A 7,645-nucleotide genomic window follows, 5' to 3' on the forward strand; every position below is an offset into this window, starting at 1 on the left:
TTTTATGACATTTTCTAGACTTAGGGTTTTAGATATTGGCTTATTGTGGTGTTCTAATGAATAAAGTTGGAGACATTATCCATTTAGACCTTTAGGAGAATGAGATATGCGCTTTTGTGCTTTGGAGGTTAATGGTTATGTGTTTAATCCATTAATTTCTCTTGGATATTCACCATATCGTGGTGAGTGGCATATTGCAGCATAGTGATAGGTTTTAGCCACATCTATTTTTTCTCCTTGTTCGTGGGGTTGGCCAAGGTGTGGTGGGTCAGCCATTGAATGTTGATTTTTTTGACAAGTTTGATTTTTTGTCAAACTTTTGTACAATTGTGCCTTTGGCTACGGACTGGTTTTGGTTTGAGCTTCACCTATTTAGTTCATATGAGTCTTCTCACTATACTATGTAGGACATTTGGTGTTGGCGTATGCTAGATTTTCTTTGTGACTTTTGCATGAACGAATATGGGACGACCATAACAATTGTATGAAAGACCACAGGAGCGGGGGGGGGGGGGGACCATGAAAATTATATAAAGATCATGGGGGGACAACGACAATTATATGAAAGACCATGGGGGCATAGCAGGAAAGACTACAACGAGTCTACAACAACGGAGGCGATCGTATAACTATGGTGGACCATAACATTCACAAGGGTTGAAATATACCCCTTGGGAAGGGAAAATCTTTTTGAGTTGTATGTGGTATCTTGGGGAAGGAAGTAAGTTTTATGCTTAGGGTTTCAAGTTTAAATGTTGTAGGTCTTTTTGACAATGAGGAGAAGAGCACGAAGTGATTGAAGCACATCTGCTATTATGTTTCTAAGAAGTTACGCACTTATGAATTTTCTTACCCTAATTTATTTTTTCAAATAATTGAATGTTACTTTTTATGATTTAATGCTATGTCTTCCTCTGTTTTTAAAAATGAAAATTTGGGTTGAAATTTAGGATGTTACAATAAACATAAGAAAAGCATCACAGAACATATGAAATATATGTGTATGAACCAACCATATCGATTGACATTTTATAAGCCATCACGAAAATGCCAAGTCCATTCATAAGGGACATAAAGGCACCATATTTTAAACTTGTTGCACTTTTGTGCTCCCACTTGCTTTTCACAACTACAAGTAGCAAAATTTTATAATTTTATTTAAGTTATAAATTTTTTTATAAAATCATGGGGTGACATTTGATCCTCCAAGATGGTATTCATCTTCATCTTGTTAGATTTTTATGAAAATAAGCTATTTCCAACACTTGAAAAAAGTAGGATTTAACCACAACAAAAACCCATCATTATAGAAATTTTAGGTCAGCGTTTTTTTATACAATGTGTAAGGAAAGGTCACTCCATTGATAATATGTTACGTTGTCATTTAGTTATGGTGAGTATAACACATGAAAACCCATTGTGATACATCAACGCATCATTATATGTAGGGTGTTTTTGGACTTGTATCAATCTTATTTTAATAACGATAAATTCAAATACACTTCTAGTGATGTGGTTTTTTCCTATTGAGTGATAAATGTTTACTTATAGTCATAGTTTATAAATATTATCATGGCCATTGTTGACTTTTCGAGGCACACATGTAATTAAGCTATCAACATAAGAAATGAAAATTTAAGTCGTCATAAATAATGATATATACTCACGTCTTATTTATTTTATTATGATTATTGATAAGTTTTAGCGACATGTTTAATATTATACTGTGAATATTGTGTGCATTTACTTACTCACAAGCAATTAAACGATGACCTTAAAATACTTATAGTGATGTGTTTTTTCATATATAGTGGTAAATGTTTACTTATAGTCAGCATTCATAAATACTATTGCTTACATACACCAACATGTTTAAACTGAGACTAATACATTTTTTATTATTTATATTGTACAATAGTTTATTTTTATTTATTTACATATTGGCCATCTTTCATTACTATGATGTGCAAAAATAGAAATATAAAATATAATGGTGGGAGATTCAAAAGTGAAAGTTCATATGGCGTTCGGAGTGAACTCACTCCTTCTCTTGATAAACAAGTTGCGGATATCACCTTGTTTTGTCAAATGATCGGTTCTTTGTTGTATCTAACATCCAGTTGTCCTAACATAACGTTTTTTTTTGTTACTATGCTAGGTTTCAAGAGAATCCTCGAGAAACTCACATGTTGGCAGCTAAGAACATATTGCAATATCTAAAACAATATATTCACTCGGTATATGGTATCTGTAATACTCGGTTTTGGATTTGCTTCATTATTCGGGGATGTGGCCAAATCTTCAGTTCTCATGAGGTTAAGCGACTTGAGGAAGAAGTTATGGCCTTTTTCTGAAGTAGGTGTTATGGTTTAAGTGATCGATGGTGTTTTCGCAGCCCAATGGTATAATTGTAATTTGATAACTCAGTCCTTTATGAACTTTGGGTTTTATTCGGAAACCAACCTAGGAAGAGGAAGTTAGGGTAATTTGAAATAACTGGCTGATATGTACCTTAATGGAAAACATTGGCAAATCAGTCCCATGCATACAGGGAGGGATATGTGCCACTATGTTAATAAACCCAACGTAAGTTGGGGTACGCCCAATGTAATGAGCAAAGTGCCAAACCCTAATTTTTAGGGTTTGGGCACTATTTAAACATCCTTATAAGCTCAAGGCTCTCTCATTTCTCAGCCTCCACTGACCTCTAGCCTCATTTAAGAAATCATAACCTCTCATTGAGTGTTTGTGAGATCTAAGTAAGCATTTTCGTGTGCTTTTGCTCATTTTCAAGGAAAAGGTGTTTGATGCTAACTTGTTGTTCAAAGGAAGACTTATAGATCCAGACTATTGGCTTCATTTCAAGCTCATTTAAGGTATCAAATTCACACCTTGGCTTCTTCGAATGCTATATGCGTTTAAGGCTAGATTTGTGCTTATTTTTGGATTTTGAGTTCTCCTTCTGAATTTGAGCCACTCTAGGAGATAAGGTTGCTAGATCTTCACTTTTATGAGTTTATAAGTTCGTAAAAATGGTATCTTGATCCTTGCTTTTGGTCAATACATGTTCTAGTTGGGTTAATATGGGTCTTAATGGATTAAGATGGTTGTAGGGTCCCATTAAGACATGCAAATGAATAAAGGTGCCAACTTTATGCATTAAGAGCGTATATTGAAGGTTTTTTGAGGTTTTGATGAAAGGGACATAAAGGATTAAGTCATAGTTTGAGTTTTGGAAAATTCACATATACACCCCGCGAAAATGCAAGTACGCCCCGTGTACTAGTTTGAGACCCTGTCCAAGATCATCGAGTGCGCTGAGCGTACCTAGGGGGTACGCCCCGAGTACGTTCAGCTGTGGACTTTTGGGCTTATTCATGCTTTGCGTTTTGGACTCTGATTTGGGCTTTATGTGTTGGGCTTATTAGTTAGAGGAATCTTATAGTCGTGGACTCTTGTTTGGGCTTTTCTTATTAGGCTATGATTTCGTATCAGGCATTAGCAAGCCCAATGGTTTTGGGCCTTAGTGAGACCAATAGGCTTGAGCTACTTGTGGACCTGGTTAGTTGGACAGTTTATGGGTTTAGTGCTTGGCGGTTTTACCATGGTTAATTATTTAAGAATGGTTTTGTTGTTTTGTTTAGTTCGTGGAACCTGGTTCGCAACAACTGTAGCAGTTGTGGGATTTATCAACCGTTTGAGGTGAGTCTCCTCACTGTACTATAGCTTGAAGGAACCAATGTCGGCCCATGCGGTTTATGTTTTATAGGAAGTTTCGGGGGTGGCCCTTGGCATTTATATGAAATACCAGGAGGTGGCTCCTGGCAATTTGTATGAAGACCAGAGTCTGAACTCTTGCAGTTAATTAGTTAAGTAGTTGAAGATTGTATGTTTTTTGTTTTTTTACGCTTGCATGGAATACCAGGAGGTGACTCCTGGCACTTGTCTGTAAGAACCAATGTTTTGGCCACCGTCCGGTCAAGGAAGACAATTATACGATTCGTGGCATAATGGCAAGACTATGGTTGGCACATAACACTTTTTTATTGAATTCTAGATACGTATGGCTCGTTTAGTATGAAAGGTATGTGGTATTTGGGGAACTTACTAAGCTTTATGCTTAAATTTTGTGGTTTACAATTTCAAATGCTTTCCGTTTGAAAGAAAAGGGCCCGACTTGACCTCAACACATACACCTGTGTTTTTCCACAATTCGTGATTTTGGGATTTTACTACGATATTTTTTTACTCTGGAATACCTTTAAATGTTGAACAAGGATAAATAAATGTCTGAATATATATTAAAAATGAAATTTTTAACTTATGATTTTCTGCTTGTTACAAGTTGGTATCAGAGCCTTGGTTTGAGGGATTCGGGCATACTCTCGGGTGGGAATGAACTCGAATTGAGGGTTTAGTGAAATTTTTTATAAAATAAACATTTAGTTAAATAGAAATTTCTAATCAATGAAAAGGTGTATGATGTGTGCAACAGTCGAGCTCAAGTAAGTGGTTTCTAGAATACAATACATGTTTATTATGATATATGATATGATTATGAGAATTGCATGCTAGATTAGGGACAAGGATTTACTCAGTATTATATGATAGTAAAGATGCCTTTTTATGCCTGATTGTATGAGAATTAAATTTGCATGCTAGTATGGATTCCAGGTAAGTGGACAGCATAGCTTGATTAGTATATGTTGGTTGGATTTTTCATTGCCTGAATGCTAGTTGCTTTGTGCTTTGTGGGACTCTTAGTGGTGCAAATTGACTAATAAGTGAATATGCTAAGTCACATGTAGCACGGGTTAAATAATCTTAAAGTTATTGATTTGACCCTATTGCACAACTCTTGTTTGAGTCTAACTGTGCTAGGGTTGAGACTTTTACTCGAAGGATTGTCTTATCTCTATTGCATGAGACTATATTCATGATGATGCTAGTTGACATTGGTTGGAGTCCTTCAAAAGCTAAGGGTTGGGTGAGGTCGGGAACCTAGGAGAGCCTAGGTTATGTTTCAGTGGGTTGGATAGTGCTGTTTACTGAGTTTTTTATGCATCAGTTTAGTAGGTGACTTAGAGGATTTAGGATGGTTCTTGAAAAGAGTATGGATAGGTGTGGAAGCTAGTATTGGGATCGTACTACTAAAGGCATAGGATCCATATTTGAATCAGGGAGAGTCTTGAGAAATCTAAGAAGCTTATGGGAGTTGGATTCTTGGGTAAGTTCTGATCTTTAGCATGTTGTATTTTCAGTTTGGTGATGAGCACTCAGGGAGGAGGTTCAGGTTCAGGTTATGGTTTTGGCTCATGTACAGTTATTGAGTCGATTAGCGAGCAGAATTGGGAGTTCATCTCATTGGATATTACTCGTGATATTTTGGAGCAGACTCCGGTGATCTTTGGTTCGGTCAAGGAGGGGATATCGGAGATCTTGGAGGAGCGCATGGGTGCATTCTGCACAGAGGTTATGGCTATCATTGGAGCATGCACTCTTTGTTTCTGTGAGTTATGTGCGTGCGAAGCTCCTACATTCTTTGGGGAAAGGGGGCCCATTGTCAGTAGGTAATGGTTAGTGGATATGGCTAATACGTTCATGATGAGTTTCTTCCCCGAGGAGGTGAAGGTCAAATATGATTTACGCCTATTGAAAGACATGGCATAGGATTGGTGGGAAGAAGTTGGTAGTAAGGTGGGTGATGATGTTGTTGATTCTATGTCTAAGGATGAGTTATCGATTGGGTTCTGAGCTGAATTTACACCGGTGATTATGTTGCAGCAGTTGCCATAAGAATTTTAGGATATCTGCTAGACAACTGAAATTGTGGCAGAGATCATTGCTAATTTTCAGGAGAGGGCTTTATTGGTTCCACAGTACGCCGCAAATGAGGAAATGAAGAAGGTGAGGTATCATTATTTGTTGTGGGATGAAATCAGAGAGCTTGTGAGTATTTCAGTGTATAAGAGACCTTGATTGATATGACTTCTGGAGCCTGAGAGTGGGAGATCGATTTGGAGAACCTTGGGAAGAGGGGGCTAGATCAAGTGCATATAATGGAGGGTCCCAAGAAGAGACTCAAGACTTCTGATCAGCATTTGAGATGCCAGTAGTGCCGGAGTCAGTGCAGTACATGCAGGAAACTGCACGATCAAGTTTCTCGCTCTAGGGGTATGGGCTGCTGTAAGTGTGGTAGGGTTGGTCATGTCAGCAGAGATTGTCCTCAGAGGGCAATCCGATTATGTTTTTACTACAATTAGGTAGGCCACAAGAAATTCGACTGTACGAGGCTGAGAGGAGGAGCAGTGAGTGCGCCTGCTCCAGCTACTTTGAGGATCATCAATAGATGGGAGGGTAGTGCACGAGCACAAGCAGAGAGGAGCCGGTCATTGTAGTGTCAGAAAAGGGAGGTCAGGACTCCAGCACGCAACATTGCGGGTATATTATCTTTTTCTTTCTTTTCGGTTTTTATCAGTATTTATGTAGTTTGGAATCATGCATTGGTTTGGCTAAGCATATCTTTGGTTTAATTCTCTATTTATTTTTGGGTTTTATCTTCAATAATTGTTATATGACATTTGCATACCGTGAATCGATAGTGATTTAGTAAGGGGTTGTATCTCGTGCAACAGAATACCAAGTGTTTGGTTGTTATTCTGGTTTTTTAGACCAATTCATGGGAATTGTGTGGATGGACTTTGGTTAGGATTTAGTGGGTTAGTTCTCCAGTATCGTTAGGATTTAGTGGTTTTAGCAATTATACTTGGTTGCCTCTCGAGGGTGCTAAGGGAAGTGGTATATTGCTGGGGTTTTGGTATGAGCATCAGTTAGGAGAACTTCGAGATTTGGGTATTATATCATTAAAAGCAGTTGGGGTTATCAGTTTTGCTGGGATTTCGAAGAGCATTCATCTGGTCTTCAAGGGTTGTGCGGTATTTTGGGTTTGGCTAGTAATTGATCACTAGCATTGGTAAGCGTAGGTTGTCACGATTATTGGAGGGTAAGAAGGATTGGGAATCCTTCAAACCTTTTGTGTTATAAGAGCTTAGTCGAATCAAAGTGGGTGAGAACCATTCAGGTATTCAGCAATAGAAGCAAACGTGAGACTAGGATGAGTTTCGCATCCCCATCGGGGAGTAAGACGGCCCAAGTGGCCGTCTGGATCGAGGAATGTGCGAGTTGGGAGTTCGGGGAACCTCCAAATAGATGGTTAGCGTCTTTTTGGTGATGGTTAGCAGGATTTTGGTGGATTGCAGTCATGACTAAAGTTCAGCTTGGGTGTTTGGTCGAGTTCATGCTTGACTCTAGATGTCTTCGGATTGATAGATTAGCAGTAAGACTATGGGCAGTGGCTATTGCAAAGTGGAAGTGTTGTAAGACTGCAAGATGACCGGTAGCATTCACTAGTTTGTAGATAGTGTAGAAGTGTTGTAAGACTGCGGGGTGGCCCGTAGCAATCACAGGTCCCTGTGTAACGGTGAGACTGTCACAAATCTATGATTGGTCATGGATTTCTTCAAATGGTTAAGACTAGGGTTCGTCAGTTCGTAAGGATGTGGGAGGGCCACAACATCTTTGGAATCAGGAAATGGTGGTTCATGGGAGACCGGGTATAATGAAAGACTACAATTGGTCTTTTAGC

The sequence above is a fragment of the Lactuca saligna genome, chromosome 7 (genome assembly GCF_052625555.1).
Source record: "Lactuca saligna cultivar CGN05327 chromosome 7, ASM5262555v1, whole genome shotgun sequence".
Taxonomy (NCBI): domain Eukaryota; kingdom Viridiplantae; phylum Streptophyta; class Magnoliopsida; order Asterales; family Asteraceae; genus Lactuca; species Lactuca saligna.